Below are 15,374 nucleotides of genomic sequence, written 5' to 3' on the forward strand. Positions count from 1 at the left end.
GCACAAGGCCTTTGGTCCCGGTTGGTGCCACCAACCGGGACTAAAGGGGGCATTGGTCCCGGTTCGTGGCACCAACCGGGACCAAAGGCCTTTAGTGGCACCAACCGGGACCAAAGGCCTTTAGTCCCGGTTGGTGCCACGAACCGGGACCAAAGGCCTTTAGTGGCACCAACCGGGACCAAAGGCCTTTAGTCCCGGTTGGTGCCACGAACCGGGACCACTGAGTTCCCTATATATACCCCATCGCCACAGCAGAGCACTCCACAGTGCTCTGTTTTTTCTGGGCGGCGAGGGGTGGGCATTTGGGTGCTCTAGCTCACCTCCTATGCACATGAGGTGTTCGATGAAATGTCTGAGCCACACTAGTTAATCTTTGTCCTCTCAAAACTCGACCTCCGAGCTCCATTTTCCCCGAGATTTGTCTAGGTTTAGCGGTCCGTCACGTCCCGTCCCCGTCTTCACCGCCGTCGATCGCCCGCGCCGATCTCGTCGCCAGCACCACCGTGGTGAGCCTCTTGTTCTTATCTTCTTTCTGAAAGGAAAAAATTCTTACTTTAGATAGTTACTTGTCTAATTTTGTTACTTTTATTATTCCTTCTTATTACATAGTGCGATGGTTTTGGTATCCGCCCCCGTCGGCCCTCGTCCTGTCTATGATTCGGATGTGGTATATATTATCTTTTTATAACTATTTGGTTCATTTATTGTTGATGACAAATATACCGACCAACGTGACATAGATTTTATTTATCTAGGAGGTGGTTGAACCGGAAATTCTAACCGACCCTATTGTCGAGAGGTTAAATTTAGTTGAAGAAGAAAACAATTATTTGAAGGAAAAAATAAAAAAAATTGAGGAGGAGAAGATGATATTGGAGTTGCATGTTGCGGATGTCGTCGATGATCACAAGATCAAGATGGATGCAATGCGCTTGAAGATTAGAAAGATTATAAAATATGCCATTCATACCGAGGCTTGGTATCATTATGCCGTTGGATCAATTGTTACCTTGGTTGCGATTATAATCGCATTTGTTTTTGCATTGAAATATTTTACATAGTTTCAATGTATGGTTTAATTAATTAGATGCTCTGGAGAGCTATATATATGTTGTTAGATGAGAACAATGTATGTACTTTGGTTTTAATGTGATGATGAACTTCTATTAATTTGGTCACTTAATTATCTATTCATGATGTTCTGTAATGGTTTTTGACACACTTAATTATATATAATGCACGCAGATGAACCGGCAATGGATGTACGGTGAAAGACACACCTCCGAGTACATTAAGGGCGTGCATGATTTTCTCGAAGTGGCTGAGGCAAACAAGCAGAATGGTTTTATGTGTTGTCCATGCCCTATATGTGGGAATACGAAGTCTTACTCTGACCGGAAAAATCCTTCACACCCACCTGCTTTACAAGGGTTTCATGCCACACTATAATGTTTGGACGAGGCACAGAGAAATAGGGGTTATGATGGAAGACGGCGAAGAAGAAGAGGACGATGACAACTATGTGCCCCCTGAATACGGTGATGCTGCAACGGGGGAAGCTGCTGAAGATCAAGAGGTACCAGAAGATGTGCCCAATGATGCTGCAAGGGGGAAGCTGCTGAAGATTAAGAGGAACCAGTGCCCGATGATGATGATCTCCGCCGGGTCATAGTCGATGCAAGGACGCAATGCGAAAGTCAAAAGGAGAAGCTGAAGTTCGATCGCATGTTAGAGGATCACAAAAAAGGGTTGTACCCCAATTGCGAAGATGGCAACACAAAGCTCGGTACCGTACTGGAATTGCTGCAGTGGAAGGCAGAGAATGCTGTGCCTGACAAAGGATTTGAGAAGCTATTGAAAATATTGAAGAAGAAGCTTCCAAAGGATAACGAATTGCCCGACAGTACATACGCAACAAAGAAGGTCGTATGACCTCTAGGATTGGAGGTGCAGAAGATACATGCATGCCCTAATGACTGCATCCTCTACCGCGGTGCGTACAAGGATCTGAACGCATGCCCGGTATGCGGTGCATTGAGGTATAAGATCAGACGAGATGACCCTGGTGATGTTGACGGCGAGCCCCCCAGGAAGAGGGTTCCCGCGAAGGTGATGTGGTATGCTCCTATAATACCACGGTTGAAACGTCTGTTCAGAAACGAAGAGCATGCCAAGTTGATGCGATGGCACAGTGAGGACCGTAAGAAAGACGGGAAGTTGAGAGCACCCGCTGACGGGTCGCAGTGGAGAAAAATCGAGAGAAAGTACTGGGCGGAGTTTGCAGCTGACCCAAGGAACATATGGTTTGGTTTAAGCGCGGATGGCATTAATCCTTTCGGGGAGCAGAGCAGCAATCACAGCACCTGGCCCGTGACTCTATGTATGTATAACCTTCCTCCTTGGATGTGCATGAAGCGGAAGTTCATTATGATGCCAGTTCTCATCCAAGGCCCTAAGCAACCCGACAACGACATTGATGTGTACCTAAGGCCATTAGTTGAAGAACTTTTACATCTGTGGAATAGAAACGGTGTACGTACGTGGGATGAGCACAAACAGGAGGAATTAACCTGCACGCGTTGCTGTTTGTAACCATCAACGATTGGCCCGCTCTCAGTAACCTTTCAGGACAGACAAACAAAGGATACCACGCATGCACACACTGTTTAGATGACACTCAAAGTATATACCTGGACAAAAGCAGGAAGAATGTGTACCTGGGCCATCGTCGATTTCTTCCGACCAACCATCAATGTCGAAAGAAAGGCAAGCATTTCAAAGGCGAGGCAGATCACCGGAAGAAGCCCGCCATGCGTACCGGTGATCACGTACTTGCTATGGTCAATTATTTACACGTAATCTTTGGAAAGGGTCCCGGTGGACAAGCTGTTCCGAATGACGCTGAGGGACACGCACCCATGTGGAAGAAGAAATCTATATTTTGGGACCTACCCTACTGGAAAGAGCTAGAGGTCCGCTCTTCAATCGACGTGATGCACGTGACGAAGAACCTTTGCGTGAACCTGCTAGGCTTCTTGGGCGTGTATGGGAAGACAAAAGATACACCTGAGGCACGGGAGGACCTGCAACGTTTGCACGAAAAAGACGGCATGCCTCCGAAGCAGTATGAAGGTCCTGCCAGCTACGCTCTTACAAAAGAAGAGAAAGAAATCTTCTTTGAATGCCTGCTCAGTATGCAGGTCCCGACTGGCTTCTCGTCGAATATAAAGGGAATAATAAATATGCCAGAGAAAGTTCCAGAACCTAAAGTCTCATGACTGCCACGTGATTATGACGCAACTGCTTCCGGTTGCATTGAGGGGGCTTCTACCGGAAAACGTCCGATTAGCCATTGTGAAGCTATGTGCATTCCTCAATGCAATCTCTCAGAAGGTGATTGATCCAGAAATCATACCAAGGCTAAGGAGTGATGTGGCGCAATGTCTTGTCAGTTTCGAGCCGGTGTTCCCACCATCCTTTTTCAATATCATGACGCACGTCCTAGTTCATCTAGTCGACGAGATTGTCATTCTGGGGCCCGTATTTCTACACAATATGTTCCCCTTTGAGAGGTTAATGGGAGTCCTAAAGAAATATGTCCATAACCGCGCTAGGCCAGAAGGAAGCATCTCCATGGGCCATCAAACAGAGGATGTCATTGGGTTTTGTGTTGACTTCATTCCTGGCCTTAAGAAGACAGGTCTCCCTAAATCGCGGTATGAGGGGAGACTGACTGAAAAAGGCACGCTTGGAGGGGACTCAATAATATGCAGGGACGGATATTCTTGGTCTCAAGCACACTACACAGTTCTACAGAACTCTACCTTGGTGACCCCGTATGTCGATGAACACAAGAACAGTCTGCGCTCCAAACACCCGGAGCAGTATATAAGAAAACACTTAGCATTTTTCAGATTCATCTCTGCAGTTGCCCCGCCCCGACGCCGCCGCCAGGCTGCCCGAGCTTGCCCCGTCGACGCCGTCGCCGCCCTCTGCCGCAGCCGCCCCTGCCCTGACCACGCCGCCGTCGTCCCGCCCCGACCACGCCGCGCGCCCCTGCCCCGACCACGCCGCGGGCCCTCGCCCTGCCCTGATCGACCACGCTGCCGTCGCCCCTACCCCGACCACGCCGCCGTCGCTGCCCTCTACCCCGATGCGCGCCGTGCCTCTGCCCCTGCCCCGATCACGCCGCACCTCTCCTTTGGTCAGGCCGGCGCCGCCCCCTGCCTCCCTATTTTTTTCACATATATATGATGTTTTTTTTCAGATTATATGTATATGTGTGAGTATATGTATGTGTGTATATCTGATTATATGTCCTCTTTTCAGATTTTTTGTTTTTTGCATTTTTATAAAAATGTATATATGTATGTATGTTCTCTGTGTATATATATGTTCATGTATGCAAAACATAGATTTTTAGAAAAGTTTTATCTATATATGTTCTCTGATTTAGTCCATTTTAGGTTAGTTTCATTTTTAGAAAAAACTTATATATTTAGGAAAAGAAGGAAGAGAAGGAACAAAGAAGAAGAAGAAAAAGTTTTATATATATGCAAAAGTTACATTTTTAGAAAAGTTTTATATATCTAGCTAAGAAGAAAAGGAAGAAGAAGAAAAAGAAGGATAGGAAAAAAGAAAATAAGAAGAGGAAGAAAGGAGAAGAAGAGGAGAGGAAGAAGAGGAGAAATAAACAAGAAGAGGAAAAAAGAAGAAAAAGAAGAGGAGAAGAAGAAAGGAAATAGAGGAGAAGAAGAAAAAATAGATATATTTATCTATTTTTCTTCTTCTCCTCTATTCCTTTCTTCATCTATTTTTTCTTCTTCTCCTCTATTTCCTTTCTTCTTCTCCTCTTTTTATTTCTTCTTCGTCTTCTTATTTTTTATCGGGTATGTCGTTGTCGATATACCCCCTCCCGATAACTTCAACACGAGGGGGGGTCGATATACCCCCTCCCCGCCGATAATATTATTTTCCCATGTACGTATGTCGTCGTTGTTGATATAACCCCCTCCCGATAACTTCAACACGTGGGGGGGTCGATATACCTCCTCCCCGATAACATTATTTTCCCATGTATGTATGTCGTCGTTGTCAATATATATAACTCCCTCCCAGATAACTTCGACATGATGGACGGTCGATATTTATACCCCCTCTCGACCGTGATAACTTATACCACGGGAATACCCCCCGGCCCTCTCGCTCGACCAAAACTCTTGAGGACACCCAAACCCTAGAAAAAAACGATGTCGGTCTCCTACCCCCTCCCGCCGCGCCCCTACCCTTGAAGCGTTGCCTAGGCCACCCCAAACCCGGAATAAGCTAGGTCTACGTTTGCACTAATATATCCACCTGCTGTCATGTTTGTGTAATAATTGCCATGTTGTAATATTTGCAGAAACAATGGAGCACGGACGAGATGAGCAAGCAGAAGAGGTGTTGGGGGACATAATCTTAGCCGGAGGTGATATCTTGTCGTATCTTAACGACAATGATGGTCTGGAAGAACAGGGTGAAGAAGCAGGCTATGGTGATCGAAGAGTGGAGGAGGAAAGACATGATTATGATGGCTCCGGTGACCCAATGCTGGTGCAAAAAGGAGCCTGTGGGGACGGCTCTGGTGACCGAACAGAGTCCGGCCAGGTAAATATATTAGTTAAGCCTGTGCTGACTAGCTAATTGATGCATTCATTGTTTTGGTATGTACACATATTAATTAACACTCGTCTTTCTTCTTTTTTCTAGCCCTCCGGATCGAGCACAACTGCGGTAAAGAGACGAGGCCCGAAGAGAAAGTTGCGCTCGGATGAAAGGTTTGAGATCACAGCAATCGCGCGCGACGGCCAACCGATTGAACCCATCCGGACAAAGGATGCATTTGCTGCTCAGTGCGGGGTTCTAGTTAGGGACAAGATCCCGATCAGCATCCACCAATGGTATAAGCCTAAGAAGGAAGACCCTGAGGTGTCTTATGTCAATGATATGCAGAAAGATGATCTTTGGACTGAGCTGAAGGCAAATTTCACCCTACCGCCAGAGTAGGATCCGGAGAAGCCAGTTATAGAGCAATTAATCAAGTCTCATGCTCTTAAGAAGATGGCAGACCTATTCAGGAGGTGGAAGAATGAGCTGAAAATGTTTGTTGACAAAGAAGAGACACCAGAATTCATCGGCCGGTATGAGAAGATCAGAGATCACTGGCCCGCATTTGTGGCCCACAAGACATCGGAAAAGAGTAAGAAGATGTCAGCGACAAACAAGAAGAATGCTGCGAAGAAGAAGCTTCACCATCGCACGGGGTCAGGTGGCTACCTCAAAGCCCGACCTAAGTGGGCCAAGGCTGAGAATGATCTGCTTGAAAAAGGGATCGAACCACAGACAATGAACTGGACAGACCGTTGCCGGACTTGGTTCTTCGGGGCTGGCGGAACCTTGGACCCTGTATCAGGGAGGTGCGTTTGGACGAACGAGCTTTTGAGAATACCAGTCAAGAAGATTCAGCAATATATCGATGGAGCGCAGGAAGGGACGTTCGTTCCAGACAAAGAGAACGACGAGCTCACAATGGCCCTCGGGAATCCTGAGCACCCTGGACGGACACGAGGCACGCCAGGCTCTGTTCCGTGGAAGGCTGGTTTTCCGGACGCGGGCAGTTACAAAACCCAGGAGAGGAGGAAAAAAGTGGAGCAGATCCAAATTCAGAAGCTGCACGAAAGGGTTCAAGCGCTAGAGGAACGAGACGGCAATCGACATGCCGAAACTGCCCCCGAAGCTACACCGCCATCTCAGCGGAGAAGCAACGTGGCTTCCACCGAGCTGCTTCAGCTGGAGCATGCGGCTCCTGCTAGCTACCCCGTGGATGCTATCACGGAGTCTCAACATTGCCACCTTATGGCGAAATGGCAGAACTTCAAAGTCAAGGCGGCTGTTGGCTCTGTTTTACCTCCTGAACCCGGCGCAACCTACCACTGCCGGCCGATTCCAGAAGGATATGCTAGGGTGATGGTGGATGAAATAACGGAGGGATTTGAGGAGCTCCAGCTTGACCACCCTACCGGTGAAGGGAGACTGGCTGGGTTCTGCTCTGAAGACTCCATGCCTATGGCGGAAGGAGCTCATCAAGCTTCCGAACTGGACGGCTCCGGCGAGTAAGGGCACTCTGCCTCCTCCTCCGGCGAGTGATCAGGGCACTCAGCCTCCTTCTCCGGCGCGTGACGGCACTCCGCCTCCTTCTCCGCCAGCGCCGGCGCGCCAGAGCAGCCAGCCTCCTCCTTCTTCGCCTCGTCAGCAAGGGCGGAAGAGACCCGCCGCCGCTGCGGCTGCTCTGGCGCGTCGTAGTCCTTCTCCTCCGCCTCGTAAGCAAGGAAAGAAGACAGCCGCAGCCGCTCCGTCTGCTCTGCCGGCGTCTAGCAGTACAGCTGCCAGAGGCGGGAGGCAATACAGATTCGGTCCTTCTCTGAAGACTCCAGAGAAGTTACCATACGAGAGGACCGAGGAGGAAACCAGGAAGATCGTGCGAGCCGAAGTGACAAACTTCTTTGAAGGGGTGAAAGCAAAGAAACATCCACCTCCGGAGTAGAAGGTAGATCCGGTGAAAGCAAAGTGCACTCTGGCTGCCATGACAAAACCACCAAAGTCTCCGCCGAGAGGCAACTATGAGCGCATTCTTGCAAAGACATATGCCGAAGCGGAGCGGCCGGGAAGTACTGTCAGTGATTAAAGGTTAAAAGAACGACGAGCTGGGAAAAAAATTGCCCAGCTCGGTGAACAAGCGAACCAATCGTGCCCCCCGCTCAAGGTGTCAAAAGACATCGTCGCTAATGATCCGAGTATGGTGCCCGGTTATAGCAATCTTGGAGATTACCTGCCCGACGATGTACATTATGAAATCATGGAGGTGGACGAACACAAATACCATTACGGGAAGCCTCTCGTCAAAGATGAAAGATCTCTATCAACGATGATGCAAAGACTACATGATTGGTACATGAAAACCTGCAGAGAGTCTGATGGGATGGCTACTTTGACGCTGAGAGTTAAACCGGAGCATGACCTCGTTGGAATTGATCTGCTGAATGTTCCATTTGAGGATTTCTTCCAGTTTTACAATCAAAAGGCCGTCGATAAAACAACGATCACTTGCTACTGTCTGTAAGTAGTACTACTTCTGTCATTAAGTCTCTCTATATAGGTCAGTTCTTTCATTGCATGTATTTATACTTATCCTCACTATATTATGCAGATTGAAGATCGCCGAATTGAAGAAAAGACAAATCGGTGATATTGGGTTCATTAACACAAATCTCATAGATGCATATACGGTTGAAAAACATCCCAAAGAAGCCGAGGCCAACTTGCTACAATCGTTGGTATTAATCAAAACAAAGAGATAATACTCTTTCCTTACAACTTCAAGTGAGTGTTACTGTCTTGTGCATATTCGGTTTCCCTTATTAGTCCAGGTTATGGTAATGTAATTGATGACTTATGCATGCATGCGCAGCTTCCACTATATTCTCCTAGAGATTAAGCTTGAGCAGGGAGTAGTAACCGTCTTAGACTCGAGACGAAAAGATCCCCAGGACTATGCGAACATGACTCAAATGCTCGAGAAGTAAGTTAAATCGATCATTATCCACCATATCAGCAACTTTGTTCATTTCCTGATATCAAGTAATTGTTTTCTTTGTGTGGCAGGGTTTGGAGAAAATTCACCTCAAAAGCTCCGGGACTGCCGAAGAAGCTGCAATTTAATCACCCGAAAGTAAGTACTATAGTAGCATGTTCCGCGCATCTCCTAGTGATTCAAGCGCTAGTTTCATCAATACCATTTAGCATGCTTCCTTATCAGTTAGATTGACCTCTATTTCTTGTAAAGTGGTTGCGGCAGGAACCCGGGAATAATTACTGTGGATACTACGTTTGCGAGTCCATCCGCTACACGACCTGTGAGCGGGGCTACACTGAAGAACAATATGAAGTGCGTAAGCAATAATATTCACAATTTTATTTTATTACCATCATTTGTGTTGAGTTTCATTTATTCATATATATATATATATATATATATATATATATATATATATATATGTATTGACCCCCTTCTTCAAATTAGATGTTTCGGAAGCGGGATGAACTCCTAGCAGAAGATCGTATGCGAGGAATTCAAGAGGAATTGGCGGCATTCTTCCTTGACCACGTGATCGCTGAAAACGGAGAATACTATGTGGACCATGTGTTCCTACAATTTAATTAGGAGATTGTATTGTAAGAGATAATTATTGTATATATGTAGCCGGTAGTGTTGGATAGATATACGAGAACTTGTTGTTCGACCAATATCTCGGAGAAGGAGAGGTGGTCGATATCACTTCTCTCTGTATGCATATGTTCATAATGATCTTCTGTTTCCTTCATTTGATTACTAGCTAGCGTGTCTAGTCCTCTCCATACGTATATAGTACGTAGCGTCGACCAAGCACGGAGATAAGAGAGGACACTTCTCTCTATGAAACACCTAAATTAACCCCCCAAAACCCCCAAACCACCCCCTTTCAAAAAAAAAAAAACCTCAGCTCCTGCCAGCTGCTGACGCGTGGATGCATATTGGTCCCGGTTGGTGACACCAACCGGGACAAAAGGCCCTGCCTATTTGTCCCGGTTGGTGCCACCAACCGGGACCAAAGGCCCCCTGCCTGGACTGGCAGCAGCGGCCACGTGGAGGACCTTCTGTCCCGGTTCGTGTAAGAACCGGGACTAAAGGGGGGAGGCATTAGTAACGACCCTTTAGTCCCGGTTCGAGAACCGGGACAGAAGGCCCTTACAAACCGGGGTAAAAGCCCCTTTTCCTACTAGTGTACACTGCCATCAATGTAATTGCACCAAGAGCCAGTAGAAGGGATATTTTTTGGCGGGGTAGCACAAGCTTTTATTTAGATACACATGATTAATTACTGGAGATAGATGCTATACACAAATGCTTGTATCCAATATTTGGATTTCCATATCTTCCAAGACATTACACAAATGCTTGTATCCATTATTTGAATTTCCCTACCCTCTAAGACATTACACAAATGTTGTATCCAACATTTGGATTTTCATATCCTCTAAGACATTACACAAATGCTTGTTTTCAATATTTGGATTTCCATATCCTCTAAGGCAATCAGTGCATAGCCAAAAGGAGTGCAATAAATAGCACTCAAACCCCATTCTTCATCTCACAGCATCATTCCAACAACTTATTTTGAGCACTTGGCCATGGCATTCAGCGGCGGCCAGATGCTCGCTGCCTTCACCCTGGGCTTTCTTCTTATGGCCTTCTGTAAGTTCATATAGCAGATTTTATCGCATCACAATTCCATGCAATTTTAGATCAATCGATGAAACAATTGCTTCTATAATTTTCTGGTGCACACACTAATTCTAAGTCACTTGCAGGTGCGGAGGCTCGGGTATGCATGTCCCCTAGCAAGTTCTATAAAAGGAGCCCTTGCAAGAACGTGCGTTGCACCGCGGCATGTCACAAAGAGCACTTCAAGGGTGGTTACTGCTCCAGTAAGAAGTCAATTGTAGGCGACGAGCTCAACGAAGACAACGACGACAACCGCTTTCGCAAACCTCCTAAGAAAAAGAGGTGCATCTGTACATTTCCATGCGGCTCTAAGGCCCCACCACCACCGTCAGAACCTGAAGTGCCAGAGCCACCGGGTGAACCCGTGGTGCCGGAGCCGCCATCCAAAGATCCTAAGAAGAAGCCGCCACCGCCGCCATATGAACGTGGCATGCCGGTGCCGCCCTCGGGAGAACACAAGAAGAAGAAGCTGCCGCCAGCTGCCGACCAGTGAGCAAATGGTCTAGTCCGCCTATCCGAGGAAAATTATTTTAATAAGAGAGGAATTAATCAACGCTTGACTTGTACACATGCATAATTGATTGCATGACAATAATAATAATAATCCTTTTTTGAACTGAGTAATAATAATCTTGGTACTGTTAAAGGGACCCTATCGCTGTGATGGTTCCACCTTCTCGCACCCCTCCTACATTCCCATGCAGCCAACACTAATCTTTTTTCCCTCGTACGAACCCCGCATATCCAACAAGTTGTTGGAGATATGCCCTAGAGGCAATCATGTATGATGATATTTTCTATGTGTTTACGAGTAAAGATAATTCTTGGACATTATCAATGATGTATATCAATAAGTACGTGATTTGTTTTTGGGACTATGCATTGTATGATGACTGTCCTAAAAGGTCCCTAGTCGCAAGGGCTGTGTGGACGCGCAGCTGACTAGACTAGTATATGACACGGTGGTGGCTCGGTATCACTAGCCATGGAGCAGTGGATGCTAACCGGATACTATGGACTTGGAGGTCTGGTCGGATTCGACATAGTCGGATCCGAGTTGAGATAAGGTATGAGTCGGATAGACACGACTATGAGACGCAGCGATATGTCATCTGTGAGTCTCTAGTGCAACATACGTTCTATGTCCTAGGACCAGAGCTGACCCATGTACTCGGGATGGTGGCAGGCCTGCTTTGGGCCGACCAAACGCTACTCCATGACTGGGTAGTTATAAAGGTAGGTTTCGGGCTTGTCCAGACCATGTTGCGAGACATGATTGTGCAAGATGGGATTTTCCCCTCCGATCAGGAGAGATATACTCTGGACCCCTCGTATGATCCGACCAAGATAAGCATGGCCATGCGATAAGAATTATGAGATAATCTGGTTAGTGGTCGGCATCACTGGAATGAGAAAGAGATCGGGCTAGCACAAGGATGACAAACTCGCCTTCAACCCGACAACATATATCGTGTGGCAAAGGGAACAAAAGTGTGATGTACATGTTCGCCAACCAGATTCATAGTCTGCTTGGTGGTCGGCACGCCTTGCTAGAGGCCGCTACCAACCGTGCAGGTCGGAGGTGATGCGAACTACGGCCAAGCCGACTTGAACCTAAGGGGTCGCGCGCTTAAGGGAAGGAACCTACGAGGTCGGATCCGAGGACACTGATCGGATGTGATCCGAGCTGAACTTGGATTGTGGCCGAGTAGACTTGTGGCTTTAGGATTCGTGTGAGTCCCAAGTGTTGAGCCCACGACGGATGCCTATATATAGTGGGGGTGCGGCACACTCATTCGGTTGATCGCTTCAGCGCCGTCACTAGGGTTTTGCATGTGTTGCAACTATCCACATCCACTCACCGACGACTGTGTGATCGGACCTAGCAGTCCGCCGCATGGTGTTCCTCCTACACGCGCGGATACCGTTAGAGGTGGCGCACTTACGCCGCTCCGGCAAACCTGTTTGGGCGATCCGATCGACTGCGTGGGAGATTGACGGGGAGGAGACGACTCCGGAGACGCGCTGCCTTAACTCTACTTCTGCTGCACGGCACTGCGCGTCTAGTGGTAACGATCTGTGATCCATTTCTGTAGCATGTTTCTGGATGTTCTGCGGGTAGGAAAATTTTAATTTGCGGTCAACGCACCCTATCATAGAACCCAACACAAGCCAACACCTATTTTTCCCTTGTGTGACCCTTCCTCGGTCTCTCCCACCCAGCCCACTGATCCTCCCATCCATGCTCGGAAATAAGCAAAGGAAAAGGAAAAGGGAGATGTTTCAGGACGACAGGCCGGGCCGAAACTTCAGCCACTAGTCGTGGGATTAGTTTTGATCCAACTGACCATACTGCATTTCACGCGGGTCCACATACCTCCCATCTCTCCCTTATCTCTTCACATATGACGCAAACTCCTCCACAGCAGCAATGGCCACTACCTCCAGCGCGAGGCCATGGCCGAGCCCACCTGGCGACGCCACTGCTCGCACGCGCAAAACACCATGTGCCTGAAGCGGTTGGGGAGGTAGTCGGGGCAGGAGGACCGTGTGTTGCATCCTTGCTGGTGATTGGGGATGGCGAGCTAAGGGGTCGGCAACAAACCATGCTACAACTGACGGCGGGGGAGCTGGAACTTGGATGGAGGGAGCTGCAACCGGTGCCCAAGAGAGCTGCAATCATGGACGGCGAGCGCGGGGACCACAGGCTGTGAAGCGACGGTGCTGCTCCGAGCGACACCCGACGTCCCGGTTTTTTGCTACATGCTACAACCCGCGTCATAAATTGCTACAACTGGTGTCCCATCGCGCTGCAACTGGCATCGCATTTTGCTACATCGCGTAGAATGTCCTATGTTTTGCTACAACCAGCATAGCCAAATGCTACAACCGCCATCATGGCAAGCTGCAACTGGAAGTGCGGCGAGTTGTGATGGCTTAGCGGCGAGACGGTTTTTGTAGGAACCGACGCTTGAATTTGCTAGAACCAGGCGAGGGAGACGTTGCAACGGTGTGGTGCGACCGAGTAGCTTAGACACCGGGCATGTGCGACCGAGCACGCCGCCGAGCTGCGGCTGTCGCCACCGGAGCTACAACAGTGGGCCATAGTTGTTGCATGCGTGGAGTGGGCGACAAATGCAGGCGGTGGCCGGCGGCAAGTGCGCCGACCGGCGACGAGGACGGTCGGCAATGGCGGCAACCGGTGAGGAGGAATGAGGCGGTCGGCTCGTCGCTGGATGTGTTAAGAGGCAAGGGGAAGAATACGAAGAGCGATGCGAGTGGGCACCCAGCGAACCGATTTCTTCCTTCCACGAGCCACCGAGCTGTTTTCTAGACCGTATGGCTGCATGCACGATCGTACGGCTGTGCGGTGACCGGCCCAATTTGGGCCGATCGATCGGCTCGTGTTGTTCGTCGAAGGAAAAAAGAGACCCCACTACCCACGAACACATGTCCACACACCCCATCTCCCCTATCACGTCACTCTGCCCACACCCGAGAAAATTCGTTTGAGCACCAAAGTGTCGCAGGCTGCAACATCCTTTGACATAGAGACAAGCGCATGCAGGGAAAGAGACATGAGCGGGAGGGGGATGGGGTCAACGCCCCCGTGAGCATGTTGTCGGCCGCTGCTGGAGGGGGATTATGATGGGGTTAATTTGAAGCATGGGGAGAGAGCACTAAGGAAGGGCGTCACATTGGGGATCGATTTGGCCCTGATCCGGGTCGCTAGAATACAAGTCATGCCCAAGCCACTCTATGGACGCCCCAGACCGAGGTCGCGGCTCGCCGTGGGTGCATCCACATCGGCGCGGTGGCGTGCAGTTCCTGCACCCAGAGTAAGCTGTGAAAACTGGGAAAGACGCGAGATCAGATGTTCCTCACAACCTGAAGACCTGAGCTATGCTACTGCTCCTGGTATGTGTGTTGCTTCCGCTGGGTGATGCTCTGTTGCCCTCCTAGGTATCTTCTTTACTTCTCTTGCTGCTCGATGAAGCTGGTCGTGCTGCTAGCTTTGCATGCTATGGAGTTTCTATCTCTACATACGATAAATTTAGTATCGGTCTACACATGTGTTTGTACCAATGTTCAAGACCTAGGTGATGATATAATTTTGACTTATAATGATCAGATTATGTATACCTTTTTGGGGGATACATTATTAAGTACTGGGAAAAGAGGTGTATGTATTGTATCTCGGTGTGGAACATTCGTCTTTTAACTGAATCTATATGTTTATTCAATCTGAACTTAGAAGTTTTATTTAACTTGTACTCGTTCTGTAAAGAAATATAAGATCGTTTAGATCACTATACTAGCTTCTGATTTCCTATGCGGCAAATTGTAATTGATTTTCTTTAATTAGTTGTGGACTTTCATACTATAGTTGGCTAATGCACTTAATTGGTATCATTTCTAGTTTGATAATAAATGCATGTATGTCTAATTTGGATCTTGGCTAGAGCATCAACTGTGTGAGAAATTAATGCAGCTAAAGTATTGGACTCATCTATAGTTTGGCATCATTCTAGTTTACACCTTAACCTAATAATTGAGATTGGGACCCCTTTCCTAATTAATGATAATCATTGTAATCAGTAATTGATTCAGCATCACTTGGGAATAAGTAGGGATATTTTCACTCCAAAATATTCCAATTTTGTGGAACTTGACCAGTCAGGATCAATTCTTCCATTCCACAGCTTGCTTCGTTATGGAGCAATAATCCATGGCTCCAGATGCTGGAGTTTCTCCCTTTCAGTTTCCTTGGATGTTGAAGTGTATGGTTCGGAACTTCATCTATGGATTTGGTTTGGATCATGCAGAGAATTGGTAGACATTTTTGTTAATTTGGTAGGCCCTTTGCAGCAGTAGATTCTTTTTCATGTAGATATGCCATGCTTACTATTTGACATGAATACTTCGTGTTGTGCTTCTTAGCTCTAATATACTTTGTGTTTACTTATACTAGCGGCTGGGGTGTGCCTCGGGTGCACCTCTTGAGGCGTAACTG

The sequence above is a fragment of the Aegilops tauschii genome, chromosome 3, assembly GCF_002575655.3.
Source record: "Aegilops tauschii subsp. strangulata cultivar AL8/78 chromosome 3, Aet v6.0, whole genome shotgun sequence".
Classification (NCBI taxonomy): domain Eukaryota; kingdom Viridiplantae; phylum Streptophyta; class Magnoliopsida; order Poales; family Poaceae; genus Aegilops; species Aegilops tauschii.